Below are 13,307 nucleotides of genomic sequence, written 5' to 3' on the forward strand. Positions count from 1 at the left end.
AGTTCTTCATAAGATCGTGGAAGACACCGCCACAAAGTTTGTACAGCAACTTCTCCTCTGGCTTAAAATGGAACCAATGAAGAGGGGGAAACATGTCGATGAGGTCTGTGGCTGCATGAGCGAAATCGACACGCTCATCTCAGGAAACGTGAGCCCACAAAAAATGCTGGCTGTGTGTATGCCCGATGACACGGTTGATACAAGGCCAAAGACTATGCCCTCACAGGTGGAATGTGCTGATTTGCCACCACAGCCACAAACAAGCTCCAATCAGGAAGAGATGGAGTCAGACACCACACCGCCAAAGACCCCGCCCTCCGGTGCCATACGCGTTGCTTGGCCATCGCCACTCCGCCCACCTTCCGCACAGGGGATTCTTGTTACGGACACTTCCCAGTCAAAGAGCTTAACCTCGGACAGGATGGGCGGTCCTTCGTTACTTCCGTCTCGCTCGTCCTCCGTGCAGGAGGAGATGGTTCTATCCTTGGTGGCGGTGCTGATCGTACAGTTGCTGACGTGCATCCCGAAGAAACATATGAAGGTTGTTCACTCCCGTGACACCCTGCCAATCATCCAGCGCCTCTCAAAGGAGGTGCTGCAGGACACGTGCTTGCGCAGCATCACTGACACGGACCTTTACAGCATGAACAAGGTGATGAAGGCCGTCATCCATGACCTGAAACGAAAGTTTCACTCCACAGAGAGATTGGTGGAGGCCTTCCTTTCTGATGAGCCAAGTTTCGATGATGCCATATTGAAGCTGCTCATGTTGAAGCTGGAAGTGCTAAAAACATCTCAGCAGTGCAGAACAGAAAATACATTTTCCACTGTGCAGAGGGTTTTCCTCACAGCGTTTTGCATGCGCCCCTCAATAACACAATGAAACTGAGGCTTGTAGGGAAGTGCACTTTTTTTGGGGAACTATGCCAATTGTTCACGATCATTATGAAAGACATGACGGATGTATTTTTTTTCGTGCATTCAAACTTGGAAATAAATGTAAATAAAAGTCAGTTTTGCTTAAAGGGGAACTGCACTTTTGTATTTTTTATTTTGCTTATCGTTCACAATCATGAAAGATGACGACGGATGTATATATTTTTTTATGAATTCTAACTCAAAAATAAACAAGTCTGCTTACAGTGCAGCCAATGGGAGGTACCCTATATTTCGATTTCCGCCCATAAAACCCAATAAAAACATTCAAAAACCACAAACAATACTCCATTTACATTTTGTGACTTGAATATTAACAAAGTATTAGTGATATTGTTATTATAAGCGCTAACGCAGACCAACTATTTATAGCGGAGCCCTGATTACGAGCTTGCGTGCTAATGTTGACATGTTCGACTGATCAGTTGCTTCCTTGCTCGTTAAACTTTATTCCAGGTCATAAATCATGCCTCTCACCTGGATAGTAGAAGGATGAGGACGTATTCCGTCAAGTTGGTACACTTTGACAGCTAATTTAGACCCGAAAATGGCAAGAACAACACGAAAAGAGGCTTGTTTCCACCCCCCATTTTGTTGGAAAAGATTATGAGATCTCAACGGGAATATATGAACATCCTAGCAGTCAGCATTCTTATGACAGCAGACCTTATACAGTAAGTGATGTTTTAATGTTTGTTCGCTCTCATGCAGCCTGCAGTGAGTGATACGTTTATGAAACGAATGCTCCGCTTATGCATAAACTTATCAAAATTGGTGAATACTAAATGTTCATACAAATGTGCACGTTACTATATTACATATATATACTTACATCATGTATTTAAAATCTAATGGAGGTGTTTGGATGTTCTTTTAAGGGCTTTATAGGCAAAATAGAGCAGTTCCCATGGACTCTATTGTAAGAATGCATTAAAAAAAAAAACATCCTCGTCATAACTTGCATAATGATTGTGAACGATAGGCAAAATTCCCCAAAAAGTGCAGTTCCCCTTTAAGGTTGGATCCAAGAGCCAACATTCTGTTCATATTGTTGTACGTTGCTGGTCTTGTCGTCCTCTTCCGGACCGGAGGACGGCGCAATGGATCAAAACACACACCGGTGACGAATCGTCGAACAAAGGCTTACTTGATTGAAAAGCGAGAGTACCAGCAGGTTCTGCAATTCCAGTACTTATAGACTAAAAGTCTGTAATCTCAGGTCTCAGGGCTGTTCAACTACTTCATGAAGAGGGCCGCAGTTTCAAGAGACCAAGGACTCAGGGGCCAGACATCAAAATGTGGATGTGTCTTTAGAAAGTGCCTCTACAGGTTATATTCCTTTGAAACTGTGTTTCCTTATATTTATTACAAGGTAAACACATCTGCTTTCACATTGCACTGTCAACAAGTTCATTATTCTGCCCTCGCTACACGTTTTCAGTGTGCGCGGCTCGACAGATAGTTAACAGCATAAAGAAACAGAAGCTAAGTGTCGTTGGTGATTGATGTTCCTTTTGAATGATTTTTCTGCCTCATTTTTATGTCTATACATCGTCCTTTATTTATTTAGTAAGACTGAACATATAAACATTGCAAAAGTATAACATCCATTGTGTATTTTTCCATAAATAATGCCCATTGTGTATGTTACATAAATAAAATAAGTTTAGTGTTAAAACACACAGCAAACACTGCACACATGTGGTTTAACACAATTAAACCTAAGGTGTAGCTTTATCGTCCCTCTGCTGGTTAAATTCAGGGCTACATGTATTTAACCAGTTTTGATCGCCAGAGTGTAATAGCCAAAAACAACACGACCATGAATACTAAAGACATCACAAAGTCAGAAATTTCAATACATCCATACTTTGTTGTCCAGTCGCTGATTAAGGTCCGATTTTGGCGATTCATTTAGATTTTATTTTAGGGTTTGATAGGGCTATCTCCTGCTTCATCGTGACACAAATGCCTCACTGTTTCCCCCTGCGGGGAGGAGGGAGCACTGCATACATGAGCAACCCTGTTTTGAATGGTTTTATCAAGCCTTTTTGGGTGATGTTCGGGGGGCCAAATTAAATGCTTTGGTTGAATAGCCCTGAAATAAGAGAATGTTTGTGACTAAACTAACCTTTGACAATACCTAAGCCATGTGTCTGTTTTTTCTCATGAAGTGCTGTCTGGACTCGGCATACCGCCGACAGATTTGCTGAGACTTGCTCTTGTGGAATCTATGTTCCACATGTACATAATGGTCCTACTCTTATTACCTGCCCACAATGATGTACCACTCTGTGTTGTTGAATTTCACCCTATGCAAAACATGTTATTTGATAGACTATCAGATACTACAATATCAAGCCGAGACCTGTGTGCATGTAACTGATGAGTGTGCAGTAACGATGCAAGGGTACAATTAGAGATGTCCGATAATATCGGGCGATAAATGCTTTAAAATGTAATATCAGAAATTATCGGTATCGGTTTCAACTTCCCGATTTTCCCGGGAGACTCCCGAATTTCAGTGCCCCTCCCGAAAATCTCGCGGGGCAACCATTCTCCCGATTTCCACCCGGACAACATTATTGGGAGTGTGCCTTAAAGGCACTGCCTTTAGCGTCCTCTACAACCTGTCGTCACGTCCGCTTTTCCTCCATACAAACAGCGTGCCGGCCCAGACACATAATATATGCAGCTTTTACACACACATAAGTGAATGCAAAGCATACTTGATCAACAGCCATACAGGTCACACTGAGGGTGGCCGTATAAACAACTTTAACACTGTTACAAACACTGTGAGCCCACACCAAACAAGAATGACAAACACATTTCGGGAGAACATCCGCACCGTAACACAACATAAACACAACAGAACAAATACCCAGAACCCCTTGCAGCACTAACTCTTCCGGGACGCTACAATATAAACCCCCCGCCCCCATCTCCCGAATTCGGAGGCCTCAAGGTTGGCAAGTATGCTCTAGTACAGTGTTTTTCAACCTTTTTTGAGCCAAGGCACATTTTTTTCATAAAAAAAATACGGAGGCACACCACCAGCAGAAAAGGTTAAAAAATGAAACTCCACCAGGTTGTCGTGCCTTATTTTGAGTTTGTTGTTGTTTCCTGTGCGCCGTGCTTTAGTTCCTGTCTTGCGCTGTTATTTTGGTGACCCTTCGTGTTTTGTTGTTCCAGTAGCAGCTTTACACCTTCCTTTGAGTGCTATTGCCCGCATCCGGTTTGTTTTCGCAATCAAGACTATTGAAGTTGTGCGTACGCTATCCTTCTATGTGGGGACATTGTTGATTGTCATGTCGTGTACGGATGTGCTTTGTGGACGCCGTCTTTGCTCCACACGCTGTAAGTTTTTGCTGTCGTCCAGCATTCTGTTTTTGTTTACTTTGTAGCCAGTTCAGTTTTACTTTTGTTTTGCATAGCCATCCCTATGCTTCAGTGCCTTTTTCTAGCGGGACTTGCCTTTTGTTAATTTTTGGTTTAAGCGTTACATACCTTTTTACCTGCACGCTGTCTCCCGCTGTGCTCTGCATATTGGGATCACGACAAACCATCCTCGACGCGTTCCGACTTCTACAAAGCAATGAACTACCTGCTGCCACCTACTGATATGGAGTATTAAAAGATCCTGCCAAGCTCTACACAGCACATGCACTAGACCAGTGGTTCTCAACCTTTTTTCAGTGATGTACCCACTTTGAACATTTTTTTAATTCAAGTACCCCCTAATCAGAGCAAAGCATTTTTGGTTGCAAAAAAAGAGATAAAGAAGTAAAATACAGCACTATGTCATCAGTTTCTGATTTATTAAATTGTATAACAGTGCAAAATATTGCTAATTTGTAGTGGTCTTTCTTAAACTATTTGGAAAAAAAGATATAAAAATAACTAAAAACTTGTTGAAAAATAAACAAGTGATTCAATTATAAATAAAGATTTCTACACATAGAAGTAATCGTCAACTTAAAGTGCCCTCTTTGGGGATTGTAATAGAGATCCATCTGGATTCATGAACTTAATTCTAAACATTTCTTCACAAAAAAAGAAATCTTTAACATCAATATTTATGGAACATGTCCACAAAAAATCTAGCTGTCAACACTTGATATTGCATTGTTGCATTGTAATGAATGGAATAGCCTACTTGATTTGATGTTCAGTTTATGAACTTACATTCATATTTTGTTGAAGTATTATCCAATACATATATTTATAAAGGATTTTTGAATTGTTGCTGTTTTTAGAATATTTAAAAAAAATCTCATGTACCCCTTGGCATACCTTCAAGTACCCCCAGGGGTACGCGTACCCCCATTTGAGAACCACTGCACTAGACAACGGCACATTATTATGATTATTGATTTGCAAAAAATATTTTTTGGACCAATTAGGTGAAGTTGCATAATTTCCCACAGTGGTTGAAAAATCACTGCTCTAGTATACTCTGGACTGAAGCTGTGTGCCTTCATTGTTTTTGTAGCTGTTGTTTTGAGGCATGTTTAAAAAAAATAAAAAAATAATGCACTTTGTGAAAGTCAAAGTATAGTATTTCCCATAGTTGTAGTGGGTATTAGGATTATTTCAGGGAGAGCATGTCCCAAATTCCAAGCTGCTGTTTTGAGGCATGTTAAAAAAAAATAATGCTCTTTGTGACTTCAATAATAAATATGTCAGTGCCATGTTGGCACTTTTTTCCATAACTGGAGTTGAAGTTGTTCTCTTATTTTGGAAAACCTTGTTTTTGGATTGATTGATTGAAACTTGTATTAGTAGATTGCACAGTACAGTACATATTCCGTACAATTGACCACTAAATGGTAACACCCCAATAAGTTGCTTGACAATTGCAAGGTTTGTGTCATGTTTTGAGGCGCACACACTCAGAAGTCCTTTTGGCGCCCTCACAAACAATCAGAAATCACAAAACCTTTACCAACCATATTGCCACAATAATAGAGAATAGAATTATATTTACATAGCACTTTTTTTACAATTCATGGTAAAGTTACATTGTTTAATGCATCCAGCGGGGCATCACAACAAAATTAGGCATAATAATGTGTTAATTCCACTACTGTATATATCGGTATCGGTAATTAGGAGTTGGACAATATCGGAATATCGGCAAAAAAGCCATTATCGGACATCTCTAGGTACAATGTCTTGTTTTGTATTTGGGGACGGAAAATAAATGTCTGGTCGAGCTGTATTTCATATCCATCTTATCCACCTTGACCGACATTGCCGTAAAATTTAGGTGTTGCCACCTGTTTGATCCTTCGAACATGTGAGCGTGCATGGAAAACATGAGAAAGTGTTCACACTACCAACCTGTACCACCGGTTGGGTTGTGGCTCGCTACTGCCCCACCTGATTCCTCAGCAGGGCGTCACCTGCTGTTATGCAGAGAGCTGACACTATAAGAGCACCCTTCCTCGTGTTGTCTGTCATCAAACATGGACCTTCTTAAAAACTCACTGGGTGCGGAGGCTATCAGCAAACTAGCTGGAGACAAAGTAGGTTAGTAAACATTTTTTACTTTTGTCAACTTGCTGCTTCCTCGCAACACCTCCCGAGCACCATCAGTGCATGTTCGTCTGGCAAAAAGTTTTAAGTGACTGAATTTTGTTTTGCAGAAGACTTGGTGGAAGACGCTATGAAAAAGGTGATGGGAGGAGGAGGACAAGGAGAGCAGGACAAAAATGACAATAATGGACTGGACCTGGGATCGCTAGTTGGAGGCAATGGCAATGACAACAAGGGCGGACTTGGAAACGTCATGTCGCTCATCGGCGGCGGAAAGGACGAAAGCGGAGGAGGTAAGTCCTCAACTCTGACGGGACATTCAGTCATTCAGGGCTCGGTAGAATCAGTCAACGCACGATGCAGCTGCGGTGTCACCCAAAGTCAACTTCTTGTCTTCCTTTTGCACAGGGATTGGGGACGTCGTCGGAAATTTCTTTAACTAGAACTCGCCAGACGTCCTCCTCAGTCAACTGACGCTTCACATCCTAAAGCTTCCGGCTGAAAACAAGTGCCCAAATCAACCTTTGACCCTGTTTTTCCTTAATTGGCTTATGTTGACAGAAAATGCTGTCGAGCACTCACCTGAGAATGTATCATTAAACCATCATCTGAAATAAATGATTCCAATACTACCTTGGTCATGTGTGGGATATGCCAATTTGTATTTTTCTGGGACAGTCTCTTAAAGACACTTTGCTGGTAAACAAACACATCCTGTCAATCATGCTGATAAACTAGCCACACCTGCTACATAAAAAAACAACATGCTAATGAGAATGAAGCCGTAGAGTCGCAAGAACTAAAATCTCTCAACATCTCTGCTTAAAAGGGCACACTTGAGAAGGGCGTGTATGTTGATGTTGTTGTGAGTTTCTAGGGTGACTCACCAGCCGGTCAGCAGGTCCAAAAACCAGCCGCCCTAGCAGGTGGAACAGGTTGATCCTGACGAGGTAGACACGCCCACTTTCTGGTCTGTGAGCTGTGGATAAAGAACCTCACCTGTCGGAACGCAAACAAGCACACACACAAAGACGCTCAAGATGGATAAAATGGCATCATTTCTCGGAGACAAAGCTGGTGAGTAAAAAAAAAAAAAAGGATTATTTTTCTTACATTGGTTTGTTTGCTGACTCCATTTAGTCACTATTAGTGATCTTTCCCGGTTAGGGTGGAACTCTACGGACTTTGATCGTGTAACATTACGGATAACACCACTGAATGTGTCGCTAAACAGTGTAACGTTAGAGAGCGAATGTGTGGAACCAATACAACCTTTCCACTTTCGCTACGACATTGGAGCCTTGAGTATTGGCTGATATTGATAAGCAGGAATCATACATCCTACATTTTTCATATTGTGTAGTGTTTAATGTTGAAAAAGGCCTTGATCGAGTGATATGACTCAAAGAACGATAATGGTGTAGGTATGGAAAAACGCTAATCTATTTCTTAATAACCGCCTTGAATGGACTGATGCTGTCTCTAAGTTGAAGTGGTGTGGTTAGAAGGAAAACACCTTGGGGGCACTAATTAATGAGGCTAAACTCATGACGCAGGTTGGATTTACGGCTCTTTGAAGGGAGTTGTTTCTCTCAAAAAGCCGTTCAAAAGACTCATTATTACTGTATAGTTTTTATTTTCTTAATTAGAGAATCACAAGACATTGAAACAATGTTGAGAACATGTTTAACTCAAACTTAACGTTGGAACAACATGCTTTTCGGGTTCTGACGTTGATTTGACCATTGAATTTTGGTCATTTTTCAACCAATATTCTACAACATAAATACACCAAAAACACCATGCTTTTTAACGTTTATTCAATGTCAGGTTGTGACGTTAATTCGACCATTTAAAAATTTGGCCACTTCCAAACAAACAACGTCGATCCAACTTTAGACAATCAACGTTGTCTGAAGTTACAAGTACAACTATTTTGTATTGTTGTTTAGAAGTCCGTTTTAAAGGACATGTACGTATAATCAATGTCTTGTGCCTGCTGGGAAATTAGTTATTTGATAATATTTAGATCAGTATTTAAATAATTAACATAATAAATAGTATTAACATAAATATTACTCTAATAGTGGGAATTACTGTAAAATATTGGCTATAATTGTGTTTTTGTTTTATTTGTAAATATTCCATAAAGAGGTGCCATATTTCCACGCTTTGACATCATTAGTTCGAAAATGTGTAGCATTCAAATAGATTTAAAAATAAAAAATAAATACACAAAGTAAGACTAAAATGCATTGATATAAAAAGTATGAAAAAAATTACACTAAAATCATGACTTAATAAAAATGTGAGTAAAGTTAAGCACCATACCTGGTTTGTGTACGCTTGAATTACTACCCTTTAGAAGCATGAACCCGAAAAGTGAATCCATATGAAAGAAAAAAAGAATACAATTAAAAAAATGTTAGTTTCGAAATGTATATTTCTGTATTTTTTATGTAAAATATAATTTATTAATTTTTTACAAAAAAGTTAATCCAAACGCTGCTAAGTTTACTTGAACTCTGACTAATTTTCTAGTCCAGTTGCCAGTCGGGTGGCACGCATGTGCAGGGCCGACACATAAAAAAACAAAACGGCTCACATTTGATAATTAGTTCGCAAAAGAGACTTTCAAAAGACTAAATTCGTTCACGAACGTCACAGCTCTGACGCAGTAAATTGAGTGATGCGGACACATTTGTTACTGAATACCTTCTAATATTCTTCTTATAATTTGTATCTAATATACAACTATGATTTAATACTTTTTGTATATTGACAAATTTGTTGTCAGACTGCAATATTGTTCGATTCAGGACATCTGATACGCTTGTGTGCTTAGCTGTTAGCTCGTAACATGTTTATTTTTTTTGTAAATGACTATAGTAAAATAGAAGAATGTGTGCTTATTGGAGGATATTAAGATGTTAACCGGCTGTCCAGCTCTGCACAAGTAAACACGCTGCAGGACTGCTTGTATCACACACAAGTAAACATGCTGCAGGACTGCTTGTATTGCACATGATATCACATACAAGTAAATACGCTGCAGGACTGCCTGTATTGCACATTTTATATGCAAGCAGTAATACATACATCAGACCGATATTCTATAAGTTGTCCAAAGTGCGGCACGGGGGCCATTTGCGGACCGTAGACAAAGTTTTGTTGGACCGCAGCAAATGTAGGGAAAAGAGCAAAAAAGCTGAACATTTAAAACTAATAATACACTTTATCGCCTATAACAAAGTTGTCTTTAAATATATGTAATCTGTTTTTAGCATTTTTTAAATAGCAAAATGGCCCCTGCATACTTTGACTTTTCAGTATGCGGTCCTTGGTGAAAAAAAAAATTAGACACCCCTGGTCTAAAATATTAGCTCTCCAAATAAAATTAATAAAAAAGCAAAATTTAGTTAGAAAATTTAAAAATACTAACTTATGAATTACTTGGATACATAAAAACCATAATAAACTGTTAAATCTGCAAGTGAATGTTAATATTTTTGTGCAGGCAGAATTTTTGACACTAGGTTATGCAGTTACAAACTTATTAAATTCTTACAAAGGTGACATTTTCAAACTAATAATAATAAACGTATTCACCTATAACAAAGTTTTGCCTTTTAAATCTATACTGTATCTGTTTTTAGCATTTTTCTTAAATGTTAAAATGGCCCCTGTATACTTTGACTTTTTAGTATTCGGCCCTTGGTGGAAAAAGTTTAGACACCCCTGATCTAAAATATTTTATGCTCTCGAAATAAAAAAGTTTAGTTAATTAAATTAAAATAATACTAACTTGGAAATAATTAGAAAAAAAACAAACTGCTAATTTTGTAACTGAACAAGAATATATACCTACGGGCATATTTGACACACTAGGTTATGCAGTTACACAATTATAATTTTATTAATATTCTATTCTTACGGGGGGAAAACAGTAAAAATTAAAGGAAAAAAATTGGAATGTAATAGGGGGAAAAAGCAAATGTTCTAAATAATAATACACTTAGTCACCTATAACACAAAGTATTGTCTTTTAAATCTACATATATTTTGAGCTTTTTTTTTTTAAATATTAAAATGGCTCCTCCATACTTTGACTTTTCAGTATGCGGCCCTTGGTGGGAATAAAAATCAGATCTAAAATATTAGCTCTCGAAATAAAGTAAAAATACAAAGTTTAGTTGGTTAATGAAATACAAATACTAACTTATCAATAAGTAGAGAAGTTACAATAATAAAAACTGTTAATTGTGTAACTGAACATGAATACAGAATATTTGACACACTAGGTTATGCAGTTACACAATTGTAATTTCATTCATGTTATTCCTACAGGGGGAAAACAGTAGAAATGTAGGAAAAAAGAGCAAAAAAATTGCTGTGTATATATATATAACAGAGCTGACATGTTTGTGTATATATATATATATATATATATATATATACAAACATGTCAGCTCTGTTATAGGTGACTAAGTATATTATTATTTATAGATAGGACATTTCAGCTTTTTCCTCAGTATATTGCAATTTTTTTGATATATATATATATATATATATATATATATATATATATATATATATATATATATATATATATATATATATATACATACACACAAATTCCAACAATAAACACTGTTTAATTTATTAATACTTTTGTGCAGGCAGAATTTGACACACTAGGTTGTGCAGTTACACATTATTATTATGTTATATTCTATATATAACAATGCAAAAAAAATAATAATTATATAATTACATTTTTATATATATATATATATATATATATATATATTCACCTATAAATATATTTAAATTTACATATGTTTTTAGCACTTAAAAAAAAAAAAAATTAAAATGGCCCACATACTTTTACTTTTCAGTATGCGGCCCTTGGTGGAAAAAGTTTAGATACCCCTGATCTAAAATATTAGAAGCTCACGAAATGGAACAAAAATATGTTTAGTTGGTAATTAAATAAATATAATAACTTGTGAATAATTAGCACATTTATAACAATAACTGTTAATTTTGTAACTGAACATGAATACAGAACATTTGACACAATAGGTTATGCAGTTATATAGATATTCTATTCCTACAGGTAAAAATGTAGGAAAAAAATTGGAATGTAATGAGAAAAAGCTGAAATGTTCTAACTATAAATAACATACTTAATCACCTATAACAGAGACAACAACGTTTTGTATTTAAATATATATATATATATATATATACACAGTTAATATCTTACTTTTTTTTAACAAAATACTTTGACTTTTTAGTATGCGGCCCTTGGTGGACACCCCGGTCCTCCTTTGAATGTCAGATGGGGACATATGTAATAAATAGCGAGGATGTCTTGAAGGGCCTTGGAAAGAAAGCTAACACGAGTTTTGCCGTGACGTGTGACACTTGCGTTTGTGTGCAGGTGACTTTGTGGAAGGCATGGTGAAGAACGCCCTTGGTGTAGAGGACAAGGACAAAGACAAGGACAGAGGGGGAGGGGGCTTTATGTCCATGTTTGGAGGAGGCAGGAGGGATGACGACCGGAGGGATGACGACAGGGACAAGAAGAAAGACGACGACGACGACAAGGGAAGCTTCTTCTCCAAATTTCTTGACCGAGACGACGATGACAGGAAGCAGAAGCCATCAGGCTTTCATGGACTGTTCAACGAGCAGGACGGCCAGAGAGGACCAGGCGGAGGACCAGGCGCCGGTCTAAGTGGCGGAGGACCAGGCGCCGGTCTAAGTGGCGGAGGACCAGGCGCCGGTCTAAGTGGCGGAGGACCAGGCGCCGGTCTAAGTGGCGGAGGACCAGGCGCCGGACTAAGTGACGGAGGTACGAGACTACGATGGCAGACGTTGACCTTAGGGATGTCCGATAATATCGGACTGCAGATATTATCGGCCTATAAATGCTTTAAAATGTAATATTGGAAATTATCGGTATCGGTTTTAAAATTATCGGTATCTGTTTCAAAAAGTAAAACTTAAGACTTATTAAAACGCCGCTGTGTACACTGACGTAAGGAGAAGTATAGAGCGTGCCGGCCCAATCACATAATATCTATGGCTTTTCACGCACACAAGTGAATGCAAGGCATACTTGGTCAACAGCCATACAGGTCACACTGAGGGTGGCCGTATAAACAACTTTAACACTGCCACACTGTGAACCCACACCAAACAAGAATGACGAACACATTTCGGGAGAACATCCGCACCGTAACACAACATAAACACAGCAGAACAAATACCCAGAACCCCTTGCAGCACTAACTCTTCCCGGACGCTACAATATACACCCCCCGCTACCCCCCACACCTCAACATCTTCATTTTCTCTCAGGGAGAGCATGTCCCAAAATCCAAGCTGCTGTTTTGAGGTATGTTGAAAAAAATAATGCACTTTGTGACTTCAATAATAAATATGGCAGTGCCATGTTGGCATTTTTTCCATAACTTGAGATTATCTATTTTTGGAAAATCTTGTTACATTGTTTAATGCATCCAGCGGGGCATCACAACAAAATTAGGCACAATAATGTGTAATTCCACGAGTATGTATCGGTTGATATTGGTAATTAAGAGTTGGACAATATCGGCAAAAAAGCCATTATCGGACATCTCTAGTTGACCTCATCAATTTCCTTAATGTGTGCTCTCACACACAAGGCGGGCTGATGTGAATTGAAAACAAAGAGGTATTTGTGCAGGTTGTAATCTAATGTAAATGTTCCTGCTTGCAGATCTGTTTGACGACCTGATGAGCGTGGCAGAAGAAACCTCCAATAAATAACCGTCTCCAGC

The 13,307-nt window shown here is 38.4% G+C and overlaps 1 protein-coding gene across 4 annotated transcripts in view; it reads right to left on the bottom strand.

The window, feature by feature from the left end:
- shld2 (shieldin complex subunit 2) overlaps positions 1 to 13,307 on the bottom strand; it is a 41,633-nt gene that overhangs the window by 9,207 nt on the left and 19,119 nt on the right. For 2 of the 4 annotated variants that reach the window (XM_061967185.1, XM_061967200.2), the window contains exon 12: positions 7,159 to 7,476. The gene's annotated coding sequence lies outside the window, so the exon portion shown is untranslated. Of the gene's footprint in view, positions 1 to 7,158; positions 7,477 to 8,808; positions 8,837 to 13,307 lie in introns of those variants that run through there. The other 2 variants (XR_009815913.2, XR_009815912.1) reach the window with 2 other exon arrangements.

The sequence above is a fragment of the Nerophis lumbriciformis genome, linkage group LG02, assembly GCF_033978685.3.
Source record: "Nerophis lumbriciformis linkage group LG02, RoL_Nlum_v2.1, whole genome shotgun sequence".
Lineage (NCBI taxonomy): Eukaryota > Metazoa > Chordata > Actinopteri > Syngnathiformes > Syngnathidae > Nerophis > Nerophis lumbriciformis.